Raw genomic sequence first — 17,231 nt, forward strand, 5'->3', positions numbered from 1 at the left:
GTTCTGGTCTCTGGTTTTTCATTTCCACCCAATTTCGAACTCAGCTACTTGTCTTCCAACCTGACGTTGGAGTCGGGACGGGCTCAGTGATTAGTAACGTGGGGACAGGACGCTCCCGGAGGGCTTGCCGTACACGTGCCTGGGCTGCAAGGTGCTCATTACCCAGCAGCACCCGTGGCCGGGGAGGGCAGAAGCAGGATTGGGTGGAGGGAGTGGCTGACCTGGGACTCGGGCCCGTCTACCCCACCTGTCTCAGCCTCCGGGTGCCAGTTACCCTCGAAGGACACGGACTGGGTGAGGCAGGTCTCCGCGGCCCCCCAGCCTTTCGTCTCTGTGATCCGGCTCTGCCCCCACAACAGTGCCCTGAGCTGCCTGTGCAGAGAAACAGCAGAGGCACAGAGAGCTGAAGTCACTGCCCAGGTGCTGTCACACGTCCCCCTGGCTGCAGGGTGCAAGTTCGTGGCTACCACCGCGCTGCCCCTCCCGCTGAAGAGTGGGATTGTAAAGATGAAATTGAGGTGACGGCCCTCCCGTACCCGAAGGAGCGGACAGTGTGCTGATTTCCTGGCCCCCCCTTATCCTTCTGAGTTTCCCTTTCCGCAAAGCAGGTGAGGCCAGCCGGCGATACTGCCCTCCTTCCCGGTCGCATCTCCGTTCCACGGGGAAGGCTGAGACGCTTGGCGCCTCCCTGCTGGCCGCCGGCACAGACGCCTTGCGTGTCTTTGTCTTGTTTCTTGCTGCCGGGCCTCGGGAAAGAGAGAAGAATACGGGGGTGGGGAGGGTGGGGGGGAGTCACGTAAAACTTTGCCAACTTGACTCCCTTGGCTTTCATGAGCTTGGTAAGCGGGGAGGAAATAGGTGCTGTGTGGGTCTCCTGGGAGCCCGAGTTCACCCACCCTGCTCGACCTGGAAGGAGCCTGACCCTCACCTCCTCTCCCCCTCCCCACCAACCAGCTGTCGGCCGCGGCAAGGCGTATGTGCCTGCCTCAGCCAGTCGGAGGCCGCCGCCTGGCTCTGGGTCCTTGGGAAATGGAGCAGAGGTTCAGGGACCGGGGGAGGGGGTGGGGGGGTGCATCCGCTCGAGGGCTCCAGCCCAGGGGGCCAGCAGCCACAGCATCCCAGCTGTTCCTCGTGAGGCCCACTGCCCCACCAGCCTTGGCTTCTGCCATTCTCTGCTTCTCCTAACAATTCTGGGAACGTCGGGCATCCCTCAGAGTCTACCCTTACCCATAGAAGATGCTAGAGTCCGTTTAGACTTTTGCAACCAGGAGCACTATCTGAAAGTAAGAGAGGTCTCACACTCACTGGCACCTCCTGGGAAGACGCTGGACACAAACACCTGCAATTGTTTATACAGATCAGCTGCTTGAGGTAGTAAGTTCCCTGTCTGGAGAGGCAACCAAGCACAGGCTGAGGCCTCCTGGACAGGAGCGATGCCTAGATTTTTGTGCCGATTCAGCAAACATGCTAGATAACAGCTGATTGTTGCTGTTCTGGTTCTGTTATCGCTGCTGGCTGTGGCCACGACAATAGCGTGGGGTCCGTGTAAAGCAGAGCGCTCAGTTGTCTGCCCAGCCCCAGGTTCGGTTTCCACGCTGACGTGGAGTGTCCTTCAGAGGGAAGTAAAACGGGGTGTTTGTGCTTGGCAAAATCGGCGTCATTTTACACAGGGACGTGGGATGATGTTCACGGGGCCAGCTGTGCCCCGACCCACTTCCTGGGGGGCCCGGTGTTTGAACCGTGTGGATGTTTGGGTTGTTGTTTTTTTTTTTTAATTTTTTTTTTTTTTATGTTTTATTTATTTCTAGGAGAGAGAGAGACAGCGTGAGCAGGGGAGGGTCAGAGAGAGAGGGAGTCACAGACTGAAACAGGCTCCAGGCTCAGAGCTGGCAGTCAGCACAGAGCCCGACGCGGGGCTCGAACCCACGAGCCACGAGATCCTGACCTAAGCGAAAGTCGGACGCTCAACCGACTAAGCCACCCAGGCGCCCCTGTTTGGGTTTTTTTAAGACGAACAAGTCGGGGGAAGGAAGTGAGACACCAGATCCGCTTTGGCCACCAGATACTCAGCTGTCACAAAAGCCAGACCCTTTCGTGAAGCTGTCGTGAACGTTTTCCCTTTCGAGCCCAGCGTTCGTAACAAAACCGCTTCCTGGCTCTCGGCTGCTCGGGGCTGGGGGGCTCCCTGAGGCCGCAGGTCAAGGGAACAAAGAGAAGATAGAGACACGGGCTGACACCTTCCAGCGAGACTCCGTCACAGGCGAGCGCTACTCGTGGAGAACTGGAAACGGGGCAGGTGCCCCAGAGCTGTGCCAGGGCTTCCTCCCCAAGCTCGGCTCTGGCCCGGGTTGGAGCAGGACACCCAGCTCGGCCGACTCCAGCTCAAGGCCGGCCTGGCTCCTGGGGTCCCCAAGCCACTGAACAGGCCAGATCCTGGGACCCCTTCCTCCCTCCCGTCCAGTCCCGGCACATCCTTCAACCCCACCCCAGTGCCCACAGCGCTCCCTGAGGTCAGGTCCCTGTGGCCTAGCGCCCCGCGGGGTCGGCCGGCTCCCCTCCTCTCTCGGGGAACCCTCTGGCATGGGTCCTTCCCTCAGGAGGCATCCAGTCTGGGGGAGACGGGGTCACAAGGCCCTCAGGAACAGACAGTGGGCTCCAGGGAATTCAGAAGAGAGCCTTGGGTATCAAGGAGGGCTTCCTGGAGGTGATGGCATTTGAAATGAGCCTGGAAGGACAGATGAGGTTTGAACCAGAGATCTGGGGGCGTGAGTGTCCATGGGACACCCACAGGCTGGTCCAGGGAGCTGTGGAGAGAGCGGTCGTCGCTGAGTGCCCTGCCCCACGTGCCTGGCATGCCCGCCACCCCCTGAAGAGGCCAGGGTGCCCGGCAAGGGGAGAAGGCAGGGGAGCCCTGCACCTGGCACCCCGCAGAGTAGGGAGCCCATCTTCTGTGACAGGCCACGTGGCATCACTGTCAAGCCTGCGTGATGTGGGGGAGGGTCCGCAGCCCGCACCGAGGGGACCCAGGACCCAGGAGGTTCCCCAGCCCGGGACGAGAGAAAGGGCGCAGACGCGGGATCCGCTGGGGCGAGGGGGGAGCACACAGCTGTTCAAGGCAGGAAGTTCGCTTCTTCACCGACAAGCTGAAGGTCAGGAATGTCCAGTCCCTGGGCCACTGCCGCGTCTTCTCGCTTCTTCAGAAGCTCTGGGAAGGGAGGCGCCCCCAGCCGGATGGTGGCCCCTCCAGCCTTCCGGGGGCCCCTCCCCTCTTTCCAGAGGAGCCTTCACCGTGAGAGACAATGGGCTTCTCGGGTCTGACACTGCGTTGCTTCTGATAAAGTTTGCAGCTAAAACTACCTTGGGTTTTATGGACCACCTCCCCCCCCAGAGCCTCCTGTGACAGGCCCGCCGGCTGTGTAGACCTTCCTATCCACCCTGCTCTGTGCTGGGGAGCCCGGTGACACCGTCCCTCTGCTCCCGGGTCCCCTGCAAATCTCCAGGTGGCCAGGCTGCTCACGCCTGTGAGGGGACAGTGAGGGAGTGGAGGCCAGCATGAGCCCAGGGGGAGAGGCGGGCTGCCCGGCTCAAGGGTCCGGGGCCCAGGCCCAGGCAGAGGACCCACAGCTCACCTCCCCAGTGGGACGAGAACTCACGACGTCAAAGAATGGGCAACAGCCAAAATACCCAAGGTGGGCTGCGGCCCTCGCACCAGGACTGGAGTGTTCAGAGCGGGTCCTGACTCCTCCCCTCCCCCGCGGCAGAGTGTCCTCACGGTGGGGGCACCTGATTTCCTCCACTCTGACGTGGCCGTGGCCGTGGGACTGGCTTTGGCCGGGGGCTGGTCGCAGACCCATGGTCACAGCGCACGGGTGAGCCACCTCGGAAAGAGCCGCCCCTGGAGCGAACACGGGTGGATCAGCCCCAGATCCACCTGGTGGCCAGGCCCAGCCGGGTCAGACCTCGCGGACCAGAGCCCTCCTCTGCCACTTCCCACCTCCTCCATCGCCTTGGGTGCGCTACTTGGACATCCCTGCCTCCCCTGGGACAAGAGCCTAGTAAGCACCCCCCAAGTTAAGGTAACAGCAGCTCCCAGACAAACCCCAAAATATTAATGCCATAGCACAATGGAAACGTATTTCTCACTCGTTGCTCTGGTTGTCTACTGCGTTCTTTTTTTACTTTGAAAACCAGTGTAAACCAGCAACCATTCTATTTTTTTTTTCATTTTTTTCTTAATGTTTATTTATTGTAGAGACAGAGTTTGAGTGGGGGAGGGGCAGAGAGAGAGGGAGACACAGAATCTGAAACAGGCTCCAGGCTCTGAGCTGTCAGCACAGAGCCCGACGCGGGGCTCGAACCCACGAACCGTGAGATCATGACCTGAGCCGACGTCGAACACTTAACCCGCTGAGCCACCCAGGCGCTCCGCAGCCATTCTATTAAATCTCATAGTTTTGTGGGCGAGGAACTCAGACAGAGCTTGTGTTCCACGTGGCTCTGAGTGCGATCATGTGCGGTGTTGAGCTCGTGGCTGACTTTGTCTGGAGGCTTCGAGATGGCTTTACTCACCAGCCCGGTGCCGTGGTGTAGTGGGGGCCCATCTCCCTCTCCCCTCCACCCCCGTGGCCTCCCAGGGCCTCTCCTGTGGTCGTGGGGCCTGTCTGTGGTCTCTTCGGCAGGGTGGGCGCTCCACACAAGGCAGCTCAGAGCTTCCAAGACATGGGAAGCTCAGTGGGCCCAGATGTGGTCATTTCCACCATGTTCTATTGGTCAGAGCAGTAACAAGGCCACTCATTTAAAGGGAGGAAATTTAGACCTGTCCTTCCAGAGGGAGATGCTCCCGGAATCTGAGACCATCTTTAACCCACCACACTCATGAAAAATGCGGTCAGCGTCCGGGGGCCTCTGCTCCACACACGCAGTGGCTCAGAGACCCAGGCTAAAAGGCGCTGTGCCGTTCCCTACATGTCATGCCCAAGGTTGCCCTGGTGTCAATGTCCAGCTGGCGGACGCCGGGGAAGAGAAAGCAGGAGTCCCCACGGGGCAGTCCCGGAGCCACGCGCCTTCCACGGCCAGAATTCAGCTCGTGGTTTCACCAGGCTGCAAGGCAGGCTGGGAAATGTGTCCAGCTGTGTGCCCGGGGTGAAAGGGAGACAGACTTGGCCACTCCCACCTGTTTCCTTCTCAAGGTGTGTGAGGGGGAGGTGGCTCAGTACCTGCGAAGGGTGACTGTCACACCATCGACAGCCTGGTGTGGCTCTCCTCCGCTCTTCTGACTGCGTCTGGATGTGTTCAGGCGTATGTCATGTGCAGGCATCACCTCGTGGTTTGCCTGGACGTGGTGGTATCTGTCAGCACCCCAGCATCTTCAAAGGGAAACACCTCCCTGTAGGTGGGCAGCCATGGATGTCCAGACCATGTATTTCAGGGCTCCCGCCTTGGCGACGACTGAGGGGACGAAGCGTGGCCAGGGCCCTGGTGTGAGAAGCTTCGCCTGCATAGACGAACTGAAAAGACACAGAGAGAAGACCATGAGGCAGAATGCGGGGCAGGAAGGGCTGGGAGCAGGCAGGACTGATGAGGCAGAAACTTCGAGAATGCAGAAATTCAGAGCTACAGAGGAAGGCTCTAGAAAAGATGGTAAAGACGCGGGTCGGTAGCAGGAGTTCTGATAAGATGCAGAATGAGAAGCAGAGACCGAGAGAGACAGCTGGGAGACACTCACGGCAGCTCAAAAATGCAAAGACATACATGGCCGTGTCTCTGAGGAGCCATCTTACACCTTGCCCTGGGCATGAGCCCCCCAAGATCTCTTGGCCAGGGGTCAGCAAACGTTCTATAAAGAGCAAGATTGCCAGTACTCATAGCTGTGCACGTCTCTGTTGAAAGCGCTCAACCCTGCCGTCATTGTGCAAAGGCCACCATAGACAGTATGTAAACAAATGAACGCGGCTGTGTACCAGTAAAACTTTATGGACACTGACATTTTCATTTCATAAAATTTTCACATGTCCACAAATAGTCTTTGTCTTCTGATTTTTTTGTTACTGCTGTATTTTAAAACGTAAAAGCAGCCTTAGCTCACGGGCTGTACAAAAACAGGCATTGGGCCGAATTTAGCCCACGGGCCCACAGTTTTCTGATCCCTGCTCTTAGTTCTGAGAGCTGAGGGTGCCATTTTGTTTGGTCACCAGCACCCAAACCCCCTTTCTGGGTCAGCAGACAGCTTCCAGCTGTCAGGGCCGCACAAGGCAGGCGTGTCCGAGACCCAGCCCGTCGGCAGCACCCGCGCGGCCCCCCCGCCATGGGCTGAGCCGTGATGCTGAAGGGCAATGACACTCCAGAGTGAGTGTGACGGGGCACGCTGGCAGCTGTGATGTCACTGAGCTCGGTCCTCAGGCCTCCTCAGGCGAGGCTGAGCCCCACTCCCCTTGTACTGAATCCGTGGTCGACATAAGGCAGCCAGAAGCCCTTTCCTTGGTTGACAAGTAAGAACCTTCCCGGCTGTTGGAATTTCTTTTCATGGTTTCCTCAGGTGAATTCCCAGGGTGGAACCATGCGCTGTAAAGGGCTTTTTTAACAAGTTTTTTTTTATTTTAAGTTATCAAATAAATATTACACGCTCATTATTTTAAAAGGCGAGAAATTTAAAAATGCCACAAAGAAGATATAAAAATTCCTCACCATCACAATCTGTTACTGTTTTCTTTCTTTAAAAAAAATTTTTTTTAATGTTTATTTATGTTTGAGAGAGCGAGAGAGACAGAGCGGGAGCAGGGGAGGGGCAGAGAGAGAGGGAGACACAGAATCGGAAGTAGGCTCCAGGCTCTGAGCTGTCAGCACAGAGCCGGATGCGGGGCTGGAACTCACAAACCGCGAGATCACGACCTGAGCCGAAATCGGACGTTCAACCAACTGAGCCGCCCAGGCGCCCCCTCCGTTACTGTTTTGATGCAAACACTTGCAGAGAGAGATCCGGCGTTTTCTCTTCACTGACCGGAAGAGCGTCTTACAAGCACCTCTAACTGTTGGTAAGTCTATGTTTCTATCCTTTTATAAATAAGTGGCCGGTGTGCCATCAAACACAGGCACCCCACATATCGGGTGCGTCCACCAACCCCACTAGTGGGCACGTGGGTTGTTTTCGGGTTTTCCTTGGTAGAGATAATGCTTCAAGAAGATAAAGCCACAGACGGCCACGCCTCTCCCCCGGTTCAGATGGTGACATCCCCCAGGACCTCAGAATGCGCCTCTTTGGAGATGGGCCTATAAAGAGGTCATTAACAGGGCACCTGGGTGGCTCAGTCGGTTAAGCGTCCGACTTCGGCTCAGGTCATGATCTCATGGTTCGTGGGTTCGAGTCCCGTGTCGGGCTCTGTGCTGACAGCTCAGAGCCTGGAGCCTGTTCAGATTTTGTGCCTTCCTCTCTCTCTGACCCTTCCCTGCTCGCTCTCTCTCTCTCTCTCTCTCTGAAATAAATTTTAAAAATCAAAAAATAAATAATAAATAAAGAGGTCATTAAGGCTGGGTGGTGCAGTTAAGCATCTGACTCTTGATCTCGGCTCAGGTCAAGATCTCACCGTTTGTGAGTTCGAGCCCCGCATCAGGCTCTGCACTGATGACGCGGAGCCTGCTTGGGATTCTTTCTGTCCTCTCTGCCCCTCCCGGCTTGTGTACTCTGTCTGTCTGTCCGTCTGATTCTCTCTCTCAAAATAAATAAATAAACTTAAAACCATTTTTTAATATTTAAATTTAAAGAGGTAATTAAGGTTAAATGAAGCCCCAAATCCTATATGACTGGCATCCTTTTTTTTTTTTTAAGTTTATTTAAGTTTATTTTGAGAGAGAGAGAGAGAGAGCGAGCAATCAGGGGAGGGGCAGAGATAGAGGGAGAGAGAAAATCCCAAACAGGTTCCGCACTGTCAGCACAGAGCCCAACACAGGGCTCGAACTCACAAACTGTGAGATCATGACCTGAGCCAAAACCAAGAACCAGACACTTAACCAACTGAGCCCCTCAAGCACCCCTGCCTGGTGTCCTTATAAGGAAGAGATTAGAACACAGCACAGACTGACGGAGGACCATGTGGGGACAGGGCAGGAAGTGGCCGTTTGGGAGCCAAGGAGAGAAGCCTCAGAAAATAGCCACCCTGCTTCCTCCTTGATCTTAGACTGTGAGAAATTAAAGTTCTGCTGTTAAAGCCACGCAGGCCACCCTAGAAAACAAGTACACTGTCCTTTTAACTCACCCTTTGAGTACATTTAAAGTCTTTCCTTAGGCTAGAATCATTGAATGGGGATTACCAAATCAAAGGGTATGCACGCTTTAAAGACTTTGTATTTTCTGTGTTTTTAAAAATATTTTTAATGTTTATTTTTGAGAGAGAGATAGAGCTAGCAGAAGAAGGGCAGAGAGAGAGAGGAAGACAGAGAATCCCAAGCAGGCTCTGAGCTGTCAGTGCGAAGCCCAACGCGGGGCTCAAACTCAGGAACCGTGAGATCATGACCTGAGCCGAAGTCGGACATTCAACTGACTAAGCCACCCGGGCGCCCCAAAGCTTTGTATTTTGAGGTAACAACGGACTCACGGGGAGTTGACAGCAATGGCACGGAGTCTGTGGCCCCTTCCCCCCGTGATGACATCGTACAGAACCGAGTACAAGATCCGCACAGGAACCCGGCGTTGGTGCAGTGCTGTTCCGTGGCCTCCATTCAGGCTCACGCGGGGTCCTGCATGCATTTCCATAGATCGATTCCTCGGTATTTCACTTCTGTATCCTACCTATTTCATTTCCCTTTTCGTTTGTTTCTGGAATAAGGAAGGAAACAGAGTGGTACCGATCTTCTTTCTGCAACCCTGCTAAATTCACTCACTAACCCTGCTGGCTCATTGTAGCCTCCACTGGAATCTTAATGCGTCCAATGATACCGCCTGTAACTAAACGGAAGATTTTCCTTCAGCCCTTACGCTTCTTTCTTTGCTCATCCCCATTGGTCAGGAATGCCAGGACCACGCAGAGTGAACCCAGTGACCGCGGGAAACCTCATTGCCTTTCCAGTCTCAGGCTGGGGGGGGGCGGGGGCAGGGAGGCTCCAAAACCTTCCCCTCACTAGGATGTTTGCTATAGAGTTCCCGTGTGAATTTTTTTTATCAAGTGAAGGGCGTTCTCTCCTATTGGACTATTCGGAGAGCTTCCTTCTTCATAGATGGTATTCGATTCCATCAAGTAGTTTTTCCACATCAATGGAGATGACGATCCTATCACTTTTCTTCTTTGTTTTACTATGATTGAGTTTTGCATGTTAAGCCAACCTTGCATTCCTGAAATAAATGCCACATGGGTTGTAACATTGTTTTATTTGATTTGCCAATATTTCGTTGAGGATTTTTGTGTCTGTTTTCGTGAGGACAGTTGATCCGTAATGTTCCTTTGCTGTAATGTCCCCTGTCGGGATTTACCACGAAGGTGACGGTAGCCTCGTAAAACGTCCTGGGGAGCGCCTTTTCTTTCCCTATGCTCCGGGAGATGTTGTATAAGATTGGGGTTATTTCTTTTTTAAATGTTGAGTAGAATTCTCCAGTGAAGCCATCTGAAAAATCTCTTTGTCAGATACTTTTAATTTGGGATTCAGTGTCTTTAACAGATAGAGCTCCCTCGCTCTCCTTGGGGCAGTTTTGACAAGCTGCATTTTTCAAGTACTTTTTTTCTACTTCATTTAATTTTCAGATTGATCAGCATAAAGCTGTCCCTGACATCTTCTACAACGCAGCGTAAACATTAAACCTCTGTGTTAGTGCAGTAAGTTTCTGTGCGATGCCCAGCGTTACCCCATAACACCTCTGCCGTACACTCGACATCTTCTATCCGCACGTTGTGGACATGTGTCTGTTTTTGTCACCCCACCCCAAGCTGTCACCAGATGGAGCTCACTGACCCGAGAGACACATCATAGGCTCTGCTGAACCGGGGCACCCCAGGAACTCGGGGACAGCACCCGCCGCTTCCAAAGCAGCCGACCGCCACTGAGCTTCTCCGATCTCTTTGAAGTGAAGCTTCCAGATGCTGCTTGCATTGAAATGTCTAAGGGCTCCCCAGGTCCACCCAGGCAGAGAAAGTCATTGATAGATTAGTTTGAATGAAGATTAATCAATAATTTATGCTGATGTTTTCCCTCGTGCAGCAGGGAGACCCGTTTTGATATGATCTGACAGGGTCAGGCACACCTTGGTTTAATTAAACCCGATACAGAAAATTAAGAGAAAAAAAAAATGCCCACCAACCCTCCGGCGATTGGTTGCCCGAGATGGGCTCAATCTACAATCGATGCAGAGGGATGGAGGAGCAGATGGGGACGTGGAGCGAAAGACCAGATTCAGCAGATGCTTCTGGGCCACTGCCCTGATGCAGCACAGGAAATGTAAATACGCTTATCGGCATCTTCTCATAATGTGGCCTTTAGCAGGAAGGCCGCTTGCCCGCGATGATGGATGGTTTTGCTGGCGGGAGCGGACACCATGTCTGGAAGCCAGCACCGCGTGGGCCTCTCTTAGAGGAGCCTGATCGCCAAAATTCACAACCCCAGAGCAGCCATCGACAGAAGCAAGTAGAGGGGCGCCTGGGTGGCCCAGTCGGTGAAGCATCCGACTTCAGCTCAGGTCATGATCTCGCGGTTTGTGAGTTCAAGCCCCGCGTCGGGCTCTGTGCTGACAGCTCAGAGCCTGGAGCCTGTTTCAGATTCTGTGTCTCCCTCTCTCTCTGCCCCTTCCCTGCTCACACTCTGTGTCTCTCTCTCCCCAAAAATAAATAAACATTAAAAAAAGATTTAATAAAAGAGAAAGGTGGGCAGAGGAGAATTGAGCCACCCGGTCTTAGTCTCCCCGCAGTGGGCAGAGCCGGTCAGGCAGGAGCTACACCCAGCAGTCCCCTCGCCCCCCTGCCCACCCCCAGGCTCCCAGGCGGCTGGGCAGCCGGCCTCGCAAACGTGCCCCGAGTCCCGTCTTCCAAGCGCTGTTTGTACCACCAACCCCCCCGCCGGGTTTCTGTGGGGCCGCACCCTGACGTTGCTTTGGGCCACCCCCAGGCCCAGACACTTTTACTCTGTCTGAAAGGACCATCACCAGAGGCTCCCCCGGCCCTGGCCCAGGGACGGACACACGACCAGGCCACGGCAGCATGTCGACCCCTGAACCCAGTGACCCAAGGGCTCAACAGCTGCAGCTGATAAAACTCACCATTGTAACAATGTTCCAGCCCACACTTGGGTGCCATCGAGTCCTTTCACATGGCCGTCCGGTCCTCAGCCCCCAAGGTCCCCAGAACTCTCCGTCTTCCCACACTGGACTCAGCCCCCAGGGGACACTGACTCCCCACCCTCGCCCCCGCCCTGGCACCGACTGCTCTCGTTTCCGTCTCTGTGAACTTGACCACCCCGCGTTCTTCACTTCTGCGACTGGCTTATCTCACTTCCCGTAACATCCTCCGGGCTCGTCCACGTTGCCGCCCGCGTCAGAACCTCCACCCGCTTTAAGACTGAAGCCACGTACGGATGCGCCGCGTTTGGTTTGTCTGCCGTCCACTGATGGGCCCTTGGGTTGCTTCCGTCTTTTGGCTGCGGTGAATAGCCCTGCTGAGAGCGTGGGTGTGCAGGTGCCTGTTCAAATCCCCGCCTTCAAAGCTCTGCGGTAAATACCCGAAACCGGAATTGCTGGATGTAACGGCAGTTCTTTTTTACCGTTTGTCTGTTTCCCACGGTGGCTGGACCGTTTTCCATCCCCGCCGGCAAGGCACCAGGATTCCAATTTCTCCACATCCTCGCTGACACTGGTTATTTTCTGTTTTTCGGTTTTTTTATTTTTTTTTTTTCACAATAACCTCCTAGTGAGTATGAGGTGTTTGCTGTTACTTTTGATTCTGTGAACAAATCAGACCCTTCTTAGTCTTCCTGATTTTAGGCAGAGTTGCAGTCTGTAAGCTGACTGACCCAGGAGGGAGGCTGCACGTGTGTCAGAGCTACGGGGCCATGGGGAGCCCGTGTGAGGTGGGGCCGTGTGCTCGCGTAGAGGATGCTCCTGCCCTAAAGGACCACAAGACTGTTTGGGGAATCAGCTGTGTGCCAGGAAAATTCAACTCTGCCCATATTTGGTGAGCACCACGTTCTTGCCAGGTGCTGGGGTCATGGGGATGCTAATCTAGGCCAGCTCCTCACCCAGCGAAGTCCACCTGCCGTCTAGGAGGTGAGATGCTTTGGGTGGCCCACCCACGAGACACTGTCCTGCCTGCCCTTCCTTGTTGTCAGAGCCCGTCTCCCAAATTAGGGGCTAACAACGCCAAACATCTGCCTTCTCAGACTTCCTTGCGTGGAGGCGGGGGAGGTGGCCCAATTCTGTCATTTGGGACCTGAGCTCTGTGGGGGACCTCTGGGAAAGCTCTGCATCCCTAACAAGTAAAGTAGGGAGTAGCATCTTCTTCTCCTTCCCTGTGGACCTTATTGTGGGGAGATGTGATGTCTGGCGCTGTGGCAACTATCTTGTCTCTGTGAGGTGAAGTGTATCATCATGCTGGGAAAGTGGAAAAATAGGAAGATGCTAGCTCCTTGCTGCTATCACTGGGCTCCTGAATCAACCTCAAGGCTCTGATTATGTGAGAACAAGAAGCCCCTATCATTAAAGCCACTTTTCACTGAATATTCTATTACTCGTGGCCCAAGGCATTCTATCTGATAAAAGAGGCTGACTGAAACAAAGAGTCACATGCACAAATGGAAAATTCCAGCTGGGCTGCATCTGGTGAAGGAGCTGTACATGGTGCATTTCAGGGGGGATGAAGACCCAGTCAGAGAGGTCAGGACAGCGTCCCCAAGGAAGTGACCACTGAACAGAGGTCCGGATGAAAACCAGTAGACCTTGCTCTGCAGAGAGAGCGTGGGCGGTCCCTAGGAGCGTATCAGAGTCACCTGGGGAGATTTTAACACTTACAACACACCTCCCTTCAAATTAAATCTGAATTTCCAGGGTCGCAAATCCAGATGTGCAGCAGGATTGAGAACCACGGACCAAGCGGCCTGCAGCGTATGCTTGCGGGAGGGGCAGAGGCCGCTGGGGCTGGGGACAGCCACAAACACACAGACGGTGCTCCACCCGGGATGGGGCGCCGAGGGGCCAGAGCACGAGAGAAGGCGGTCCCTGAGTCCCAAGGTGCTCACTGATCTCTACCCAGCCAACCACTGCCTGGCTTGGGCCCGTGGGACAGTCACTTCCTCTGTCTGAGTTCCAGATTCCTGGCCTGCTACCTGGGGCACCTCCCATCCAGCCCCGAGCACACAGAACCTGGGGACAGTGGGCCGCATCAGGGAGCAGAGCAGATGGGTTCCAGGAGGTTCCCTTTCAGAGTCCTAGGACCTGGTCCCTGGTGTTGCTCTGCCTCCCGCTGAAGCGAGTTGGATGGTGGCCCCCAAAAGACGTGTCCACCCAGAACCTCAGAATCAACCTTATTTGGAATAAGGGTCTTTGCAGATGTAAGTAACATAAGGATCTTGAGATCACCTTGAATTAGGGCAGGCCCTAAATCGGAAGACAGGTGTGCTTATAAAACAAGAAGAGAGAGGGGCACCTGGGTGGCTCAGTCGGTTAAACATCTGACTTGTGATTTCAGCTCATGGTTTGTGAGATCGAGCACTGTGCCATCAGCACGGAGTCTGCTTGGGATTTTCTCTCTCTCTCCCTCTCTACACTTCACTCCCTCTTAAAATAAACATTTTTTAAAAAATTTTTATTAAGGTTTGTTTGTTGTTGAGAGACAGAGACAGAGCGCAAGCAGGGGAAGGCAGTGAGAGGGGGAGACACAGAATCCGAAGAAAGCTCTAGGCTCCGAGCTGTCAGCACAGAGCCCGACACAGGGCTCGAACTCACGAACCACAAGATCATGACCTGAGCTGAAGTCGGATGTTTAACCGACTGAGCCACCCAGGTGCCCCAATAAAGTTTTTTTTTTTTTTTAAATAAAATGTTAAAAAGAGAGAGAAGAGATAAAGGTGCAGAAAGACAAAGGACAGAACGCCACGTGCGGACAGAGGCGGAGACCAGAGCAACGCATCTTCAGGCCAAGGAAAGCCTCGGAAGCCAGGGGAGTGGCGAGCGATGGATTCTCCCCGGAGCCTCCAGAAGGAACCCCTCTGCCAGCACTTTGGACTCTGGCCACCTGCGCTGTGGGAGAAGAAGTTTCAATTGTCCTAAGAGGCTCAGTTTGCGGTCATTTGTGACAACAGCCCAGGGACACTCCTACACCCCCCTCGTTGTCCGCTGGGGCCCGGACGGAGCAAAGCAGGGCATCCTTGCTTAGAAGCAAACCGCCAGCCCCTGGGGCCAGCCCGCCCGGGATGGTGGCCTGGGCAAGGAGGGCCCATCTCATCCTCTCCGCGGGAAGCTTGTGATGTTGTGACTGAAACCGCCCCCACCCAAGGTGACCTTCTCATGACAGACCCGGCGCTGGCATCAATTATTCACGGGGAGCATCTTGGAATGTGCTCAAAACACACGGGCCCAGAGTTTTTGTACACCCCCCCCCCTGCCTTTAAAGACATTTGTCAAACCCGCGCCTGGCAGAGAAACAGAGAGCGGGGGCGTCGGGGAGGGGCGGGGAGCGCAGCGCCCACGGGGCTCCTCCAGCCCCGGCAAAGGGCTCTCAGCGGCGGCCCCTCTGCGGGCCTTGAAAGCGCGTGTCTCCTCGCAGAAAGAGCTGTCCGCCGGCCGCCGGGGCCTTTGATTCCTCCCTGACAGGGTGCTGACGGATTGATCTGGGGCCCGTACATAATTCATGAGCCCCCGAGCAGCTGTGAATTCTGAGCAGGCCCTTTCCGCGGTGCAGACGAAGCGGGGCTGGAGAGAAGGGTCCGGGAGTGGGGCCCGCCCAGTGGTCTGTTCTGCTGCCGGCCCCCACGCTGCCGCCGCCACAGCGAGGACTGAGCCAACGGGACGCTCTGGGGCTCAGGGAAACGGTCCCCTCTGACGTCACAGGCACCTGTCCACGGCCTGCCATCTCAGGAGCAAGGGGCAGTGGGGCGCAGGCCCGGATCTCCCCTCCCTGTGGGCCTGAGCACACCCTTCTAGGTGGCCTACGGGGCAGGGACTCTCAGGCCACAGTCCCGTAGACACGACTAGCTGGGTGGCCTTGGGCAGGTCACTCGGCCCGCCTGAGCCAAGCCCTGTAAAGGTGCCGTCTCTCCACGGCAGAGCGTGCGGGGCTGTCACTGGCAGAGGCGAATCTTCTAGCTCATCAAGCCAGTCTTCCACTGGCGCCCCAGGGGTCACGGCCCCTCCCCTCTCGGAGTGTGGCCACGGGCGGGCCCTCCAGACCTCGTTTGCACTTGGACTTGGAAGCACAGAGCAGGTTCCCAACGAATCAGGAATGAAGCCACTGTAGACGGGGGAAAAAAAGGCTTTTCAAACGCAGTTTCTCGGAACCCAGGGTTATGGGTTCCCAAGGAGGCCAGCAAACGTCAGAACCGCCCAGAGCTCTAACAGGGCAGCGCCTGCGCCTCCCCAGGCCCGGGGGTCCGAGTGACCAGTTGTCCCCCCATCCTCAGGCTGTGACCCCGGTGTCTGCCACCCGGCCAGAAATGGGTTATGAGGAAGGGGTCTTGGGATCGCTCCACAGAGCATCGTCCAGCTGGAGCACGGATTGAGGTGTTTTTGCAAAAGCACTGGGTTGTCCTTGATTTCCCAGTATTTCTGTTTGGTTGAGGACATTGATTTTTTCCCCCTTCCTAGTATTTATTGTTGATAGATTTCTTTTTTTTTTTTTTCAAATCACAAAAGTAATACGGACCCTAAATGTTTGCTCTCTTTTTCCTCCATGGTTTTCTGTATTTAAAGATTTTTAGTATGAAAAAAGCAATATATACCTCATGCCAAAAAAAACCCACAGAAAACAGAGAGGCAGAAAGAGATCAAAATCTCCACAGTCGCTCCCTCCAGAGACGACGGCCATGAATGAGCCTGCTGGTCTGTGCCTTCCCAGGACCGTGCCCGTGCGAACGCAGAGACATCCCATTTTCCTGTAAGTGTTTTTATTGCGGTAAAATATACATAACACAGGGGCGCTGTGAATCCAGCTGGAATCATACAGGGTTCGTCCTCATGTAGCATAATGGATTCCAGGCTCATCCCTGGCATGGAGCGTGTCAGAATTCCCTCCCTTTTCAAGGCCGAGAGAGACATCCTGGGTATGAAATAAAATTACACTGTGAGGTACAGACTGCCCTGTGCCCGCTTCTTTTTCATACAACATTAGCTTGAAAACAGCCTCCCATCAGAAACTGATACAGAGCTCGCTTCCACTTCATCTCTCACCAGTTATACCCTCTTGGAAGCAACCTCGGGTTGGGAGCAGGCCGGGGTCCCCAGGACCACCCTCAGGATTTGTGACTCTTTAGAAAGGCTGAAAGGACTCAACATATAGTTGTATCCAGCAAAAGGATATGAAGCAAAATCAGCAAAGGGGAAGTGGCAATGGATGAAGCCCAGAGGAGATCGGGCACAAGCTTCCAAGAGTCCTCTCCCAGTGGAATCCCAGGGGATGGGCTTAACCTTCCCCACAACATGCTGCAACAACACGCGAAGTGCTGTCTACCAGGGGAAACCCCTTATTACAGGCCGGTCACATAAGCACCCTCTGTCTAACACATGCCAAGCATCCTTACTACTCAGAGGAAAGCAGGAGTTCAGCATAAACCACATGGTTTGCACCAACAGTTGAGGTACAGTAAGCCATTCTTATCAGTTAGGGGATGGTGGACACTGTCCCATAATCCAGGTTCCCAGATACCAGTCCAAACCCCACCTTGCAGGCAGGCCTTTCAAAGGATAGCTGGCTTGGGGCGCCTGGGTGGCTTAGTCGGTTGAGCGTCCGACTTCCGCTTGGGTCGTGATCTCGCGGTTCGTGGGTTCGAGCCCCGCGTCGGGCTCTGTGCTGACTGCCAGCTCAGAGCCTGGAGCCTGTTTCAGTCTGTGACTCCCTCTCTCTCTGACCCTCCCCTGCTCACGCTGTCTCTCTCTCTCTCTCTCTCTCTCCTAGAAATAAATAAAACATTAAAAAAAAATAAAAAAAAAAAAGGATAGCTGGCTCAGGGCTGCTATGTGAACCCTTTTCTGTACATACACCATTTGTTTTAAAAGTCCAAGTCCAAATGCAAGACATCTGGCCCCCATGGGCTTCTCGTTCACAGAGCTGCCC

At 54.7% G+C, this 17,231-nt stretch overlaps 1 non-coding gene across 1 annotated transcript; it reads left to right on the forward strand.

Annotated features, from left to right (window-relative positions):
• Window positions 1–16,877: 16,877 nt before the first annotated feature.
• On the forward strand, window positions 16,878–16,962 carry TRNAG-UCC. The gene has a single exon. It is a non-coding gene; the product is annotated as a tRNA-Gly (tRNA).
• The last annotated feature ends 269 nt before the right edge of the window (window positions 16,963–17,231 follow it).

This window comes from Hyaena hyaena, unplaced genomic scaffold (assembly GCF_003009895.1).
Source record: "Hyaena hyaena isolate Hyena2069 unplaced genomic scaffold, ASM300989v1 scaffold_38, whole genome shotgun sequence".
Classification (NCBI taxonomy): Eukaryota; Metazoa; Chordata; class Mammalia; order Carnivora; family Hyaenidae; genus Hyaena; species Hyaena hyaena.